The 18,457-nt window shown below is 36.3% G+C and overlaps 1 non-coding gene across 1 annotated transcript; it reads left to right on the forward strand.

Moving 5' to 3' along the window:
• The first annotated feature begins 1,070 nt into the window (after nucleotides 1-1,070).
• TRNAA-UGC (transfer RNA alanine (anticodon UGC)) lies at nucleotides 1,071-1,142 on the forward strand. Its single transcript has one exon. It is a non-coding gene; the product is annotated as a tRNA-Ala (tRNA).
• Nucleotides 1,143-18,457: the final 17,315 nt, after the last annotated feature.

Below are 18,457 nucleotides of genomic sequence, written 5' to 3' on the forward strand. Positions count from 1 at the left end.
CATGGTGAGTCAAAACAGATGAGATTTCTTAAATAAATGTTTCTTTTGATGATTGCTGTAGTAAAGTTGGCAAAAAACTGCTTTTTAAGTTGACATTTGACTCATCATATATGCACTGCAAATGTATGTATGGATGGAATGTTTAAGAGTGCTTCCAATGCACAGGCAACACCTGATTTTTAATCTTTTCTATCTGCATTGTGAGGACTCAATAAAAAGCATAACCTATAGAATTCTCTATTTAAAGGTTTTCTTAAGTATAACTATTACTCCCCTGTTGCTAACAATTAGTCTTTATCAAGGGCTGAAATACTAGGTAGGAAGTGATATTAACCTTTTCTTCCCTCTGTAATTCTTGATAATTAGAGGGTCATGCCCTAATCACACATTTTGGGAGGATGTCTGCAGTGCAAACAGATGAGAAGTGTAACATGTTGCCTCATAAACAGTCTTTTCTGCACATATTATCTTGGATAGCATCTTCCAAAATAGATTAAAAGCTATGCTCACAAGTTGGCTTGTTTCACAAGTGTTATGCTGATTCAGAAACTGGAAAAAAACACAGGAGTTTGTGAGAAGGTGCAAGTGGTTCAGAGATGTATTCCTTCTCTTTCTCCATGACCTTAGCCAGAGAAATTAAAGATCAATAAATAATACTGGTGAAAGTCAATATTACATTGTGGCTCACTTTCATTGCCGACCTGTCTGAATGGCAGATTGCAAAAGCACTAATAGCTTGTTAATAAAGCTATACAATGTTAATAAATGAGGTAAAGGTCTGTGGTTTTACTGACTAGAATGTGGTAGCCAGTATATAATGACTATGAGGAAGTATTAGCTCCACCACAGTTCTGCCTTTAAAAAAAAAAAGCACACCCTCCAAAAAAACTGTAATTCTATTTAATCATATTCAAAGAAAAAAAAAAGCAATCAAACTTTAAATGAGTACAACGAAGACATGTTTGGAGTGAGCTGAGAAATGCAGTGTTTATTTTGTAAGTGAAAAACTGAAAGTACTTACCTTGGTCAATCCAGAAAGGAAAATGAAATTATGCGGCATAAATGTTTAAGGGGATGTAGCTCAGCGGGAGAGCGCTTGCTTTGCATGTAAGAGGCCCTGGGTTCAACCCCCAGCATCTCCATCTCTTTTTTTCCCCCTCTGCTCTGCCCTGGTGAGGCCTCATCTGGAGTCCTGTGTCCAGTTCTGGGCTCCTCAGCTCAAGAGGGACAGAGAGAGTCCAGCGCAGGGCCACCAAGACAATCAGGGGACTGGAACATCTTTCATACGAGGAAAGGCTGCAGGAACTGGGGCTGTTTAGTCTGGAGAAGAGGAGACTGAGGGGTGATCTTATTAGCATTTATAAATATCTAAAGGGTGGGTGTCAGGAGGTCGGGACATCCCTCTTTTCTATAGTAGCTAGCAACAGGACAAGGGGTGATGGGATGAAGCTGGAACACAAAAAGTTCCACTTAAAAATAAGGGAAAACTATTTCACTGTTGAGGTGAGGGAGCCCTGGCACAGGCTGCCCAGAGGGGTTGTGGAATCTCCTCACTTGGAGGTCTTCAAGACCTGCCTGGACATGTTCCTATGTGACCTGATCTAGGTGACCCTGCTTCTGCAGGGGGGGTTGGACTAGATGATCTCTAAAGGTCCCTTCCAGCCCCTACCATTCTATGTTTCTATGAAATGTCTGTTATCTGAAAGTCCAGAAAGTTACAGAAAAGGCCAGATTACCTGTAAGAAAAATTACCTGTTTATTCCAAAGTACTACCCCTCATGGAGAACAAAGGATTATCTAGAGTATTTCTTAATGTTGTGTTGAACTGTTTAGTTTATTTCTGGTGGAAGAAATTAGTGAGTAATTTTCTTGAAAGTATTTTCAAACAAGTGCAGAAAAAGATTTCTGGAAGTTTCTGGCACATTTGCAAATTCTATAAAAAAAATTATAAGTAGTTCAACAAACATCTTTTTTTTTTTTTTTGAGCCTTACTAGAAACCTCTTTGAGAAATGAGAGATCAAATTTTTAATTCTCAAAAAGTTTTCATCTCAGATTCTCCACAATTCACTTCCTCGACTGTGTTCAATGTTTTGCTAAGAGACTTCCAGCAGAATTTTCTGTTTGAGGAAGCAAGATGAGAACAGAGGAAGATAGGACTTTTTGGTGAAGGAATTCTCTTGTGAGGGAGATATTTCTCTCGTATATTTGTCTCATAAAACTCAGTTTAGGTTCATACTTCCCCATTTAGTATGTAATTGAGTTGTAGGAAAAGTCCACAACTGTATAACAGCATCCAAAGGTAAAACACAAAGAACTCTACTAAAGGCTAAAATTTTTAATGGTGCTCCAAGATATGATGAATTATTATATACTATAGTGTAATTAATCTATTTGTCTGGCAATATCTACTGAGAGAATTTCCTACTTTTTATTGTCTACATAATCATAGAATTGTAAAATATCTCAAGTTGGAAGAGATTCATAAAGATCCTGCTCTTTGCAAGACTTCCTAAAACTAAAACATATGACTAAGAGCATCATACAGATGTTCTTTGAACTCTGACAAGCTTGATACCAATAAAAATTATATCATTTTATGTTTGTCCACATTGAATTGCATAAGCCAATTATTGGCCTTATACCATGTCTGTACTCATGCTGACGTGTCTTTTTTTCCCCTACACTACCTACCCCCAATTTTTTGAATGGTTTAGCAATGTCACTTATCTATTCGTTCTACTGAATATTGAGCTCATTAAAGAGGAAGCAAAGTTGCACAAAGCTATCAGTAGAAAGTGTGGCACTCCAGTCTGTGTCTCGGTCCAAAACATACATTCTAAGCAGGCTGCTTGCTGACTTTTCTCTGTCACAATCATAGGTTATCTCAGGGTTGTTGTAAAGTAGCAAAACAGCTTAGAAAAAGCTTTGATGCCTGTTGCTATTACAGAGTTCAATCTGTAAAGCTGTCATTGGGCACTCTGTATTGACCATTTAATGAAATTAAATCTTTCTTTAAGGAAAAAGCTTGCATTGTTTATGCTTTGGTTGAAGAGTCTTTACCTTAGCTAACATAACCACTTTGTAGGAAAAAAGGTTATAGACAGTAACTGTTAGCAAAACTCCCCAATTTTGGGGGTATTTTTTCCTTATTAAAGAGGAGTTGGGAGTGACTGGAAAGGTATTGAATTTCCCATTCATAGCTCTCTTAAAATCCTGCTTCTTAATAACAACATTCCAAAAAGTATGGACTTCACTTTTTTTTCACAAATGCATATTCTTCAGAAGGTGAAACACAATGAACTCTTCTTTCATACTTTGTGCTCTGTCAACCTTCCTGGTAACACGTATGTCACAATTTCTTAACTATGAAACCCATTGGAAAGACCTTATTCCAACTTTCTACAGTTTTATATTAGGTATTAGAGTAGTTTTAGTCAAAACCTTCAGCCAAATATGTGTACACCACCATCTCCTCTTTACCCCTGCTGTAGTCTTCACCCAGACTTTCAGCTTCTTTTATCACTGCATTCATTTCTCTGTTATGTGTTCTATTCACATTTTCCAGACCTTTGTGTGCCTCAAATATTACTGTTCCTTTTGTTGGAAATTCAATTTCTTTTATAGTGTGAATGTGGGGTCTTGGCTATTGTAATCCTCTAAGAAAGTTCTCAGAATATCACTCCTAAAATAAATTAAGTTTAATAACTGAAACCCTTGGGTGCTGTGCAGAAAATCCTTAGTGTTTATAAAGTGACTAACAGGTGATTAACTGCTAATGTGTCTATTTACAGCCCTAGAGATAGTCTAGTTAAAATAAATAAGTAGTTGTTTAATCCTAGCACAGTTGTGTTTTATCCTGTTTGGTTTTGTCTAAACTGAGTTTAAGTGTTTCCCTTCTATGCTTCAAGTGCTATCTTTCAGATTCCAGGTGTTGGAGAGGTAGCAAAGACAGGATTTTTGAAGTATTAAGAGTTATTTTATTACTCATTTCTGTGGTTTTATGAATTTTTGAAAGAATACTGAACTTTGTGCAACAGCCTCAGTGATTTCACATCATTACTTGAATTTAATCTCAGTACATATCTTTTGCCTTTCTTCCATTATTGCTCTTCCTGTGCTTAATTATTGTTCTTTAACGACAGTTTAAGTCATAATGATACAGCATTCTTGAGACACTTCCAAACTATAAAATACAACTCTTTTGTGTTATCTTTGATAGGATTAATTTATCTGGGAGAAAAATGGAACATGATTCTGCAGTATACTTCTACATTTCACTGGTGGGTAAATGCATAGTTACTGAAGCTTATTCCTTCCAGACAGCAACATACTTGGAGGTTTTGTTGTCATATACTTTATAATAAGTGTGTGGAGAAAATGCAAGAGAGAAGTTCTCATGTTCACCATACTGTAGAAGTAATTAATTGAACTGAGCATCATTATCACTGAATAGTCCCAACTCTCTTCAAATGACATATCCCAGCGCAGCCTCTCTTTATACTTTTCATCCTTTGTTCAATCTGAGTGGTTAACTTTCCAGTAATGCTGCTACTACTATTAATATTATGTGTATGAACTGAATAATCAGAGTTGGAACATTTTTACATAATAATTAAACATCCAAGATGTTTGTGCTCAATGATCTCTGCTAGGATCCAATGACTGAATCTATTAAATCGGTTGTAGCTAAATTCTGCTGGGTTCTTGTTATCTTCAGTGATGAGGCTTATGGGTTTGTTTAGGGTTTTCTTCTGAGTTGTGAGAAAATGATAAACTGAGATCTTATCAAGAGATGCATTTCCAAGGTTTATTAGCATATCTGCACTGCTTTAACTACTCTTTAGCTAACATCTTCTGTGGCAGAGGTTAATGTAGTCACACTTATTTTTGAGTTCTCCATATTCTATTTAAATTGCTGCAAATTACACACAACTTGGTATTGGCAATGTGTTGTGCAGAGGCTGTCTGTGCTCGGTACATCATATTGGGAAATGTCTCAATTCAAACAGCTCCTGAAAGACAGACTAAAAAAGTATAGGCTATTTAGATATGCAAGTACAATAAAATATAAGACTCATCTGGTCTGAGAATCAGCTGTCATCCTGTCTTTTACATTGTCCTGTGGAGGATTAAAAACCTTCCCACTCGATTTGAGGAATAGCTCTGGAAATGTAAAATGTTGTCATAAACTTTAGCTGGTTTCTATGCTGACTCATGAGTACTTAAGGCAATCCCTTTCCATAACATCCATCCTTCACTAAAACCAGTTTCCTATCCAGAAACACATTAATATGTATTAGTGTTTAATCATGTGTAATAAGTAAACTGATACTTCTGAAAAATCCAATTGGTACTCATAGAGTAGGATCCATGTACAGCTCTTCAATGCTGCTGAAAAATAAGTTTTGGTATCACCAAATTCCACAGTTAATATAGTGACCTTTTTGAAGAGTCAAAGAGTTTTCTAGTCATTTTTCAAAGTCTGTTCCAAGTTAATTTTATTTTACAGATGTAGGAAGCTATTATGAATCTCTTAATTCCTCTGCCTCTTACACTTACTCTTCTAGCCTCTAATCGCTCTACCAGTCCTTTACTCTGATTCACTTTGTGCTCAGTTTAATGCCCAATGCTGTTTTTTTTTTCCTATCAGACACTTAGTTGAGACAGCAGCTGAGATGCCCGTAATAGAGTACTGATGTACTTCTAATGCACAGCAGCAATGGAAAGGGCCAGAGCACAGAAGCTGGTAGACTTTTGTGCCTTGACAGTGAGGTGTGTGACAACCAAAATATACTGTGTTGATGTGCATTGCCTAGGCATAGAGAAATGTTATCATGCGTTTAGAAGAGTGTGGTCAGCAGGTCAAGGGAGGTTCTCCTCCCCTTCTACTCTGACCTGATGAGGCCTCATCTGGAGTCCTGTGTCCAGTTCTGGGCGCAAGAGGGATAGGGAACGGCTGGAGAGAGTCCAGTGCAGGGCCACCAAGATGATCAAGGGATTGGAGCATCTTCCTTATGGGGAAAGGCTGCGGGAACTAGAGCTGTTCAGTCTGGAGAAGTGGAGACTGAGGGGAGATCTCAATAATATTTACAAATATCTAAATGATGGGTGTCAGGAGGTTGGGGCATCCCTTTTTTTTCTGTTGTATGTAGTGACAGGACAAGGGATAAAGGAAAGAAGCTGGAACATAAAATGTTCCACTTAAAAGGAAAAACCTCTTTACTGTTCAGTTGAGGGAGCCCTGGCACAGGCTGCCCAGGAAGGGTGTGGAGTCTCCTTCTCTGGAGGTTTTCAAAACCCTCCTAGATGTGTTCTTGTGTGAACCTGCTTGAGCAGGGGAGTTGGAGTAGGTAATCTCTAGAAGTCCCTTCCAACACCCACGATTCTGTGCTGGAAGTTGTCAGAGGCGTTGGATAGAGTGGGCTGCTAGAGATGAAGGAGCATAAATTTTGTTAATGTGTATTGCTGTATGGCCGGTCAAAGCTTCGAGAAATTAATAAAAGGTTCTTAATAGAAAAATTCAAAATCCCCAGTGGTCAAGCAGAGCAGATGGAGAAACTAAGACTGTGCAATCCTAGTCTTTTTTAAAAATGATAGTATATTTTATTAACATTCAATATTAGGTCAAAGGGAAGAAGTACACTCCTGGTAATTATTGTCCTATAAACTTAAATGCTAAAGTTAATGATGAAGTGTTTAACAAGAAGTCAGTAAGAATCTAAGGGAATTTAAATTACTTTTTCTTAAGTAAACTGGAATACTGGAAAGTCAGAATGCCAAAATTCACTGAATTCCAGGTAAATTGTTTCTCCCAGTAGAGAAAGCAGCAGAAGGCGGCATGCTTTCACACAATTATATTTAAAAATTATGGCTAAGAAGTCTCAAATCATGCTCAATTTATAGTGGTTTGCATAATCCATTGCTTCCTATGAGTGATCATTCATTAATAATCAACGGGGAAAACAAATTAATCTTAATAGTGACATGGTGACACAAAGGAGGGCATGCACATGTTATTTTGATTTCCACAAGATTAATACATCTTTTGAGATGTTTTAATAAGAAAAACATTACTGTTAAGGGATTATGTAATTAAACGACTTCATCAGTACATTATTAAGAACATTATTCTCAATTAACTAATTCTATATGCTATAGAAAGTTTAAACACTGAGAATGTTATATTTGTATGATACATGCTCTCAATATAGAACATAACCATTGCATTAGGAAGCTTATTTCCTACTATACCCCTTCTTAATCCTCTATGGCATTTCACACTGTTCAGTGACAGATTCTCAGATTCTTTCAAATAAAATTTTGTATTCTTTTTTATTCAACCTGTATTGATCCACTGGATGTCAAGGTCTTCCATCTGACAGTGATTCTCTATTTAACTCTTACAAAAGCTACACAGGAGGAAGATAGTTTACAGTCAAGCTACAACATCAAGTTTTATACTTTCTATTTTCAGTTTAATATGGTTATTTTTTGAGAGGATCAACTCTGGTGATGTGTTGTAGTTGATCATAGATAATGTCCTGTGTCACAGTCCATTTGGATCTCTCAACTTCATAGGATAATGTACTCTGTAAATTAGTTTCTGAGCTCATTTGGAAAGAAAACAAACGATGTTCAAGGGCTCAATTCCCTTTGCACAGATTACTCTACTATGTGAATTCACTAATTCATCACCTGTGTATTAGTAATGTTATTATTTAAGTTCTCTAACCCCCAACTTGCAACTTGTGCACCTATGAGGTAAATAGTTACCCGGCTGATGGGGAGAATGTTCATCCTACCTATCCCACCATGGTGTGAGTGTCTTCTGTTTCACACTGGGAAGCACAAAAGTCTCGGTGTTTCAGCTGCTGTTGGATCTGCTTGAAAAACTTTTTGGATAAGCTGATGTATTTATACCTTGCAGTTTGCAAGTCTGGTCTATATTTTTTCTATTAAGAGATTCTGAGGAAACTATCAGGCAATCAATATACAAGGATTACAGCTGCAGGAGACTGCAAGCTGCAGGTGATATCAGCTGCATAGTGACCGTTAGCCCTTCATGACCACTGTATCCTGCCTATGTGTTGCCCTCACATTCACCTAATGGCCTTGGTCTCAGCATACATCAGCCCTTAGCAAGAGCTGCGTATTAGCCAAAATGTAAGCAGGAGATGAATGAATAGTCACCCTGGCACATAATTTCCAAATGCTTGTTTCTGTAAGCAACCCAACCTCTGGGACATACAGCTGTTTTTGCAGTGTGTTCTTTAAGAAAGCCTCTGGGCCCAGGAACTCACATGCATCTGTCTTGGCTTCTTTTTCAGAGCACACAACACAATTCTTTTTTTCCCTCAAATTGATTTAATTAATCTGATAAAAATTGGATATTTAAAATAAAATTATTCATTTTTTAGAGTCTGCATTCCTAGAGTATTTAATAACCCTTGTACCATAAAAACCCTATTTGAATAAAATTGTCAATGTAATTAGATTGTTATAAAACTCAGATTAAAAGATCCATTTATGAAGACAAATGTTAGAACTTTAGGAGGCTGCTTGACAGCTTTATTTCTCCAAATTTTTAAGAAGTCCCATACCACCATCAGAAAATTAAAAAGTGTTAGTCATAATTACAAAAAGCATAAGCATTCATAAAGTAAAATAATTCTAGGCATTGATTAAGACAGATTAGGTCATTTGCTTTTTAGGCCACAAAGGAAAGAAGTGGGAGCTTCTCCTCTCTTTCAAGTCATACTCAACCTAACTTTTACCTTGGGCAGCCAAGAAGATGGTTCCAGTGTTTCTGTCAGTTAAATGAGCAAATGAAAATTAATCAAAGCCATGGATCTGATTCACTTCCTCCTCTTATACTTTTATTGCAGATGCCAATCAAGCCATTATGCCACGTTTTATATCACGTTATAACACAATTTTCTCAAAGTACTACAAACAATTGAGACATAAGCAGCATGCAATGATAATCCTACAGAAGACATCAGATTTGTTCTTTAATTATTAAAACTGTGGCTTTGTTTTGGTGAGGTGGGATTTTTAGTGGTTTGAGTTGATTTGGGTTTTTTTGATAAAGCCATTCTCTCCTTGATGTAAAGTCATACAGAAGGAAGTATTTCATAAGATAACTGTACAGGTAGGTACTAGAGGTAGAGTATTTGTGTCTGTCAGGAAGCTAAAATCTGAGTATCTCTCTAAGGTAGATATACTGAATGTGTATATAAACTCAATACAAGGTTCATATTATTGTGGCAGTGAAAGTCTTGACATTATGGCTGCATTACCACTCTGAGAAAGGAAACATTCTGCAAGGGGATTGGACTAGATGATCTCTAAAGGTCCCTTCCAACTCCTACTATTCTATGATTCTATGATGGAAAAGACATATTGAGTTGGCCAAGATGTATGCATTAAATCCATGCTAGAGAAGGGAATTGACAACAGGCTTTCTTGACCTTCAGATACTCCTCTAGCCCTGATAAATCTTTCCTCCAGACCTCTGTTTCCTCTGTTTTTGTACAATTAAAAAAAAAAAGGACTAATTTGTTATGCTTTCCTAACTACCAGTAGGAACTTGGAGGATGCACAACTGCAGACTAAAAGTGTGCACACTCAAAAGGGAATTGAGCAGGTCAGAAAATGCGAGCGATAAAAAAGCTTCCAAAATACTCTTCAATATATGTTACTTTGATATTTTACTACTTTACTTTTCAAAAATAAATGTTAGTCATATGGGATTAATCAGTGATATTTAATAACGGAATTCCATCCCAAGTAGTTTAATTCAAACTACTTCATTTCACTTTCCAAACTTTAGACTACAAGCTTTCAGTTATAGCATTGCATGGATTTAAGTGCTTTCTTAGCAAATTTAAAGATAACCACAGTATTTATGAACAGCCTCAACTGCTGTCAGATTTTCTTCTCACTTTGGTCAATATTAGCAGTAGATTTACATTTCATTTTCTAGCACAGTGATCTATACCTTTTTTTTTGTGCTTGATCTTCTATTCATTTGGAAGAGAGTGTCCTTCAGAAAGCAGCTTCAAAGTCTACAAAATGCCTCTGGCATGGGGACAAGATTTAACAAGCTGTATCTTTGAAAGTTGAATTCAAATGGACTGAGAATTTCACCTTTTCAAATGCACGAAGTGCTAGGGAAAACCAGCTATGTGCCTTAAATTTTATCATTCATTCAGAACAGGTATTCTGAATATATAATCCAGATTATAAATTTCTGTATTCTGTAAATTGGGAAAGAAAGTGAAGGCATAATTTTCTTCAAAAAAATATTGTTCAGGACTTTTTTAAGCTTAAAAATAAAATAGTTCCATATGTACAGCAGGACTACCTAGAGAAAGCTGTGTCAAAAGTATTAAAGTTGTGTGTCAGTCCCTTAAAAATGCCAAGAAAATTTGCTTGTGGCAAAAGCTACTGTGTGATGCTTCAACTATAGATTGTTGTATAAGATGCATAAGCAGTATAAAACTGCTTCCTTGGGCAAGGTTTCAGTATTTGATTCCTTAGTCTCATTATTCACCTACTTATATAGGTATATAGTTTCCAAGTATGAATTGCTTTACTGTGGCACCAGCTATAATTTATCCTTTTTGCTTTGAGCCTCTATATGGATTTCTGCTTATGTTTGGTATTAATAAAGAAAACAAGGAGGTTGCTATCCCATGATTGGATGCTAGGTGAAACAGAATACATACATAATTACACACATGTGTAAATATATATAGATGTATATATAATACTTATTTAATTATCAATCTCATTCTTTGGGCAAAATGTAAGTTTTAAGACTCGCCTCAGCTTGTATTTGGCCTGCTACTGTCCTAGGACTGAGTCTTGTCTGTCACCTTGATTGCAAGCATTATAAGACTGAAGGTAAACAGATGTTCAGTCACACTGTCCTAGCTTATGGTGAATTTATTTCAAGTACTTTCACTCTTGAATTATTAAAACAAATTACTTTTGCTATGATATTTTCTCTGCTTTTTCTACTTTTCATTCCACCCTTCCCAATTTACCTCTGGAGAGCAACTAGCTCTCAGCCATGGTAGCACTTATCAGTCACTTCAAAAGTTATTGAAGGATCCCTCAAGTACCAAAATATGCAGAATCTGTAGTTTTAAATCCAGCAAGCAGAGAGCAGGAGAAAGGGAGTGATTATTATCTGTGCCAGCACACAGCAGTTACTCTGTAGCAGAAGGCATTTGTCAGGTACCTATAATCAATTTAAAATATCTGCAATTAGTTTGTTTTACAGATAGATTTTATAAGTTGATTTCTACAATTGAAATAAACAATCTGTAATTCTGGACTCAGTAATTTTGTCATTCATTGTAGTGGGTCGGAGACTTAATGTCTAAGCAGGATCACAGAATAAGTAATAGCATATTTCTCCAACAGGTTTCACAGATATTTGCAGAAGTATGCTAAAGCTTCAAGTGGACTCAGCCTCTGGATGAGTATATGGTCTGTTGTGGACAAACCTTCTGCCCATTACCTTTGGCTTTTTGTCTCCCTAGTCTGCATCTCTTCCTCATTCCAGGCTCCTTTCTCACATATAGGAGTTAAAAATCTCCATTATTGTTTCATATTTCTCTTTATCAGTCTTGACCTTAATCATTTGGACTGCCTGTCTCAATTCTTGGTTATGGACTTGATCTGAAAGTGTTTGAAACAGCATTTCTAGCTAAATAATACCTGGAATTTCAAAGTTACCATGTTGTGCTAGAGAAAGAAGGCTCTATGGAGATGCTCTATGTGCCGAATAGTTGCAGATAGGAGCTGCAAAGGGACAGAACCTGCTCTGTGCAGATGACATCTTCTGAGATCTTTAGAGCTTCGCACCTAAAACATCTGTGATATCCTGCTGAGATCATACCACAGATTTCAGAGGTGTATATTCAACATGGTTTTTCAAGGTTGGTGAGAAGCTTATTGTTTTCTGAAAAAGAGCTGACATTTTTCATACAGTTCAAGTTCTCACTCCAATATCCCCACTTCCACCTCCCACTATACATACAAATATGATTTTTTTTCCACCCTTTCCTCAGAAACATCTGAATACTCTTTCCCACTCCCCTCAAACAAAAATCAGACTTATCCAGCTGGCCACTGTGGACAACTACAGTAAAAATATCTGAAGTGACAAGGATGTTAAGAAGAAATAGAAGATTAGCACAAAATGGAAAGGTTTGCATATTTTTCTACACTTGTAAGAGCTATAGAAGAGAGGAGTATTATGATAATGTGGACCAATAACTTGTTAACATTTTTATATTATGCAAAAAAAGAAGGTATGTTGGAAAAAGTTTTCCCGTCTTTGAATTTTTAGTGCTTATAATTAATGACATCATTCATACTCATTGTCAGTTTCTTGTTACTTTTCTTTTCTTTTATGAACTCCTGAAATGTAAAGCTAGTCTGTTTGTTCCTTCAGTTCTCCTTTCCTTTACAGTTAAAACATCAATGTATTATCCTCACAGTCTTTAGGTTTTATTCTCAGAGGAGTAAACATTCTCAGTTTTTCCAGCAGTACGGGCTGTCAAGTATTAAAAAACATCGATTGTTTTCCCTTCTGCCTTTTGCGTTGTTACTCTTCCAGTTGCAAGGGGAATCAAACCACAGCTGTCTGATAGGTTTGTTAAAGACAACATGCATGAGATGTGTAGTCAGTACCACAGTACCAAAACAGTATCTTATGCAGTCATTGTTCAGAGGCCAATATTTTCATGGGGGATTGTGATTCCTCACTTTCAGTATCTTTAATGGTGCTGCCTGCATAAATCTGAAGTTAGGAATTTCTGTTTTGTGAGAAACTCTATGGAAGAGACAGATACAAATGTTACCTTTAATGATGAGGTTTCTGATTTATTGAAAGTGTTTCTAAGTTTATTAAACATCTCAGTAAGCATTAGCTGTAGCAACAAAACCCAAGCATTAGCAAAAAATTATCTTATAATTCAATATCTTCTCATACTTTAACTTTTAAAAGCAAGAATTGTGAAATACAGAACTATCCCAGTTAAAACTATTCAGTTCTTGTGTCAATAGTAGCATTTAGGAATATATCTGCTCCCATCCTGCTAACTTTTTGTTTTTAAGATGCTGCAAAATATTTTGAGAGATCACAGTAGTATGTTGAAATACCAGGAATAACTAATGAGATTGTTACTTTCCAGTGTAAGAGGTGCAAAGGATAACATTAGCAAAACTAAACTAGTGAATTTCTCTTAAGTCAGCTATTTGATTACCATTCCAGAAATGCAGATGTACGACCTTTTAACTGTTCAAAAAAATTGTCAGTATATGAGAATCTTTCTTAAATAGCAAGAATAGTATTTAAATTGAGGAACCAGGAAGACTTAGAAGTGATTCTCATTCACAACTGTTTCTAAACATTTTGCATTTCCCTCTGAGTAAATACTGTGCTTTGTATTTCTTCATTTCATTTCATACAAGTTCAGTCCTCTCTGAAAGCATTGTCATATACACCAATGAGAACAGAAGCAGCATAAGAAAAGGTTCTGTGAGTCTGTCTGAGTACTTTCCTCCTCATAAACTCTTATGATTAAAAGATCAGAAGGTATACATCAGATAACTTTATTTAGCAACTGAGACCAGTTTCTGCACTAAAACCAAAGACTATCACGAAAGATGTCAGAGTATTTTTTCCTATTTCTGGTCTGAGAGAAGAGAGCTTGAGCTAGAATATATCATGTAGTAAAACAAGCCTAACACGTTTAAAACTACTTAAATTAAATTGATATACCGTCTCCCAATAGAGAAGGCCCAATTAACTAATTTGAAATGTCTATTTGGAAGCAGCCTTTTTGTACAGATACAATGTATTCCATAACAGATTTGTTTTGGTTTGTAGATGGAAGAATATTTATCATCTGATCTTCAGATGACACAAATATATTCCCCATAGAAGATATTGTTTGGATTTGACATCTACTTCATTTGTGGAAATTGGGTGATATAGTGTAATCCATAGCAAAGCTTGTACATGACTAGATGGCATTCTAACTGTGACTGTCTTGCCTAGCTTGTGAATCATGCCTTCTTGTGAATTTTATTTACTTACTCTATTGACTGTTTAAGAAACACCAACCAACTGCACCCTTTTATCTCTGTAGTCCTTCAAGAGGTATTTTGTAGCATCTCTGTGCTGCTTTGGTTTGTGGATCTGAATAACTACTGAAAACTCAAGAGTGGAAATTCAGTAGTACAATAGATGCTGAGTGAGTTTAGCTGTCTGCCTTATGCATTATGGTTGATATGACACACATGTTTTTCTTAGGTATTTCTGTATTCAAGTGCACTCCAAAAGCACAGACAGCAGGAATAACTAGAAAAGTTCATATAAGAGGGCCAGGAGATGAACACTGAATAAGTCTAAATGAAAATTCTACTAAATTCTGTTACAATATGGTCAAGAAAGTGACACAAACTATCAATAAATCCTGTAAATTCCTGTAAGAAATGAGGGGTTCAGACCTCATGCCCGCCAGCAGAAGAACAAGGAGAAGGAGCCAGGAGAACACTAGGCTTTGAATTTTTTATTTGGCTGACATGCCTAACATTGGAATACACACATGTAAGTGATAGTAGTATTACTCTGTGAAGAATTGTTTGTAGTCTGTGCACTTACATAATATGAACAGGACTCAATTAAATTCTGCCTGTATGTATGACTTGTCTGATCTACATGGGTAATTCTAAGATACAGAAAATAATAAATAACAAAATATAAGGTGGTAGAATTAAATTTTCCCTTGCCTTTCTTATTTTATAGTAAAAGCAAACGAGGCAATTTCTGTTTACGTACAGGGCCCTCTTAAAATGGGTGTGGGAGCAAATGATCTGCTTATGTTCTGTTTGAGGGATTCTGTGGTACTTAAGAACCAATGTGGTGACGACATGTTTAGCAAACACTCAGGCTGGATAAGGTCCCACACTTCAAAATGTCCAAATTTTTTTTTCTCTCTTAACCTGTAGTTTTCACTGTTAATACCTTTGGAAAGAATTTCAGGACAACGTTTTTCCCTACCCTAGACATTGAGAGATGATTGCAAAGTGATTTTATTTCCTTCCTGCATTTGATGCTGATGAACAGGAGTAATAACAGTACAAAAGGAAACATGGAGTAAAGCCAGAAATTTTGTATGAATGCTGTATGGCAAAAGTGGTTATGCCTTAGCTGTGAGTTGGGAGGAAGGGAGAGAAAGAATCTATCAATGAAATTAAAGGTATTTAAATAAGCAAGGCTGCAGAATGAAAGTTTTTGGTAAATTAGGAGATGAAGAACATTAGGGGAACAGCTTAGTCATATATGAGATTAAAAATCCTGAGGCTTGTAAAGCCAAGTAAATGCTAAAATCAGAAAGGATGTTTCAACAGGAATTTTCAGAGCTTCAGTGTTGTGCTACTTTTGGAAGAAAATATATAAAAGATGGTTACATTGGCATGTGAAATGTCCCTTTGGGAAGAAGGGACCTGAATTAATTGCTTATCCCTTTCCCTTCTTTTTTTATCATAGAATAGCAGGGGTTGGAAGGGACCTTTAGAGATCATCTAGTCCAACCCCCCCTGCAGAAGATTGCAGAGATAATACAAAACATGAATATACAGTGTTCCTGTGTAAATACATGGTGCAGTTTCTGTAGCTGGCTTTCACATATAACTGGTTTAAGTTTTAAACGTGTTAAAACAATGCAGGGTTAGAGCTCTGAAGATTATGGAAGTTCTATTTCCCAAGAAGCATTTTCACAAAAAGGAAATCTCAAGTCAAACTTAAATCTGGAACACTCAGTTGTCTCTACTAGATTTTTTTTAAGCTTTCCATTTTGCTATCTTAAAATATTAATTTTCCTTTTATATGTTGTTCCATTGGCTGTTTTGTTGTTTGCTGTTCCATTTATTTTTTTGGTTTTAATTTTTTAGATTTTTTTTCTGATTTCTTGTCAATTAATTTTTGTGTCTTGTGAGAAGCAACTTGTCAAGACTACAAAGTGGATACTGAGCAAACCGTAAATCCTTTACATTTTATGTTAATTGTAACTCTAGGTAAAGAGTCAAGAGAAAAATCCCAACTTTGCATAACTTTCATTAGAGTTTTTCGTTTTTGTGAACTGGCCTAATGGAATGCTTGACATTCTAAAGAGGTTTGTGTTGTTTTGAAGACATCACCAGAAAAAAAGCGATAATTATCAAAGTCAATGTCAACTGATGGTTTTTTCTCTTTAAAGATTTTAAATAAGAATATGTTGAATGCATTATTTATTTATTTATTTATTCAGTGCTAAACATGGAAACCTTTGACTTCAAAGTGAGGTTTTGGTATTCCATTCCACACTGCCAGAGGCTGTTTTGCCTATCTTTATTCCCAAAGGTTGTCTGGCAGAACTTCTATGTGTTGCTGAGTGTACTGTGCACCATGTGGACCCAGCTGTTTGCTGCTTCTACAGTCTGCTGTACACTAATCATCGCTTAGAGAAGTGTTTGCTGTCTTTGCTGCTTCCAGATATAAAACTGAGGTGCCAGGAGTTCATAAAGTCATTTAACTTCAGTGTATTTCAAACAACTAGGCCAATACTGGCAGAAAAGGGAGATTTCTTGTCCAGGAAATTAACATTACTAGTGGCAGGCTTCTGCAGTGAGTGTAAAGTCAGTGCAGTAAACAAGCTTCTAACAAAAAACTGTGTGCAGGTGTTTATTATGTTTATATATAAGGAAGAGAGTAAATACTGTTTACCCAGCTTGAAAACTCCTCTTGTATTTGCAAATCATCCGCCAATATGCTTGGCAATCCTTAGTCAATATACTGCCAAAAATCCTTGATCTGACTTGAGTAGTTATCCTGTAATGGTACTGTGCTGTAAATGTCCATCAAGAAAATATTTAATATAAAAGCTTCCTTTCCTTTTCTTTTTCTGCAGTCCATTATAAGGAAATGGACCTCCAAAGTGTGGCATCCTGGGGCACTTGTTTTACAGGTGAAAGGCTCATTTTGTTCTGGGAATCTCCATAATACTTAAGATAGCAACTAGGTCACCTGTCAAATAATGTTATGGTAGTTCTTCACCCCAAAGTCAATGGATATTAATATGTGTCATTATCTCAGTTTGTTTTCCTGAGGACCATTTTGTCAAAATCAGGTTTTTCACAACCAAACCATAATACTCTACCTGGTCCAGGAGAGGTCACGACTTCCCAAAACATTTGTGAAATGGCTTCTGTTTTCTATTTTGATCTTGGTGTCTCCACAAAGGTTCATAATTATTTTTAATGCTCTTCTTGAAACCACTTCTGAGCCATTTGAATGTTACACCCTCTATTTGCACCTAGAGCCAGTCATATGCTTCCATATCTGATCTTTTAATCTGAGGACTGAATGTTCTCTGAAGTTGTTTGCTGATTTCCTGTGTGCTTTGTTCTATCTCCAGCATCTTTTCTGCTTTCTAGGAAGTACCTCTGCCAAATTTTAGTTTTGAACACCTCTATTCTTAGGTAGAACTAGACTTAAACTTTTGAGACCCTTGGATATAAAAATTCAGACCTGTGCAATTAGTGCTGTAGTTTCCCCTGCACAGAGCTGTAAGTTCTTAACATTGTCTTGACTCTGCTTTTGTTAAGAATACTGTATTTATTTTCTTTTTTAACCTTTTCAAGTTTCTACTTTTGGCACCTGAAAACATTCCCTACACAGAATTTGCCAAACTGCTCGACTTTCCAGTGATAGTGTGATGTGCAACATGCCAGTTCCCATTGATGGCTCAGTTTGTATGAGCATGCAGCAGCTGTGATGCTTTCAACATTTGCCAGAAATTTGGAAATCCCAGACATAAGCACCATCTGGCTGTGTAAGGTACTCTCCTAAGCTGGGCGCTTCCCAAGTAGCTCACTGTGGATACATGCAAAGAGATCTGTGCTTTACAAAGCACTTAGGTCACTAAAGAACTAAAATAGCTTATGTCCAAGGCAGTCTTTTGTGATCCTAACTTAAGTACATATTTAATGTCTGATTATCTTCTTATACATTGCTTTAATACTTTGCTGAAGTGGGACAAATACAAGAAAAGTGTGGCCAGAATGCAGTTCTGTGCTGAGACATCTTTATCAAAAAAGGTAACTTGCATTCATTCAGTAAATGAACTCATAGATGTTCATTATAATAATAATAGGCTTGAAAAGACATCCTGTGGTCAGGCTGAAGGTTTTTCTGCTTTTGACATCATCATAATGCACTGCAGGGGAGTAGCAGATGCTATGCAGCTATTCCTTGCTGTGCTCTGTCTGCTGTTTAAACATATTTATCAATAACTCACTGCATAGGTAACTGAAATGTTTCTAATGTAGAGCAGTTGATAGATGTTCTCATTAATGAAAAGCTGCAGGCCATGTCATTATCATCATCATCTT

This window comes from Colius striatus, chromosome 4, assembly GCF_028858725.1.
Source record: "Colius striatus isolate bColStr4 chromosome 4, bColStr4.1.hap1, whole genome shotgun sequence".
Taxonomy (NCBI): domain Eukaryota; kingdom Metazoa; phylum Chordata; class Aves; order Coliiformes; family Coliidae; genus Colius; species Colius striatus.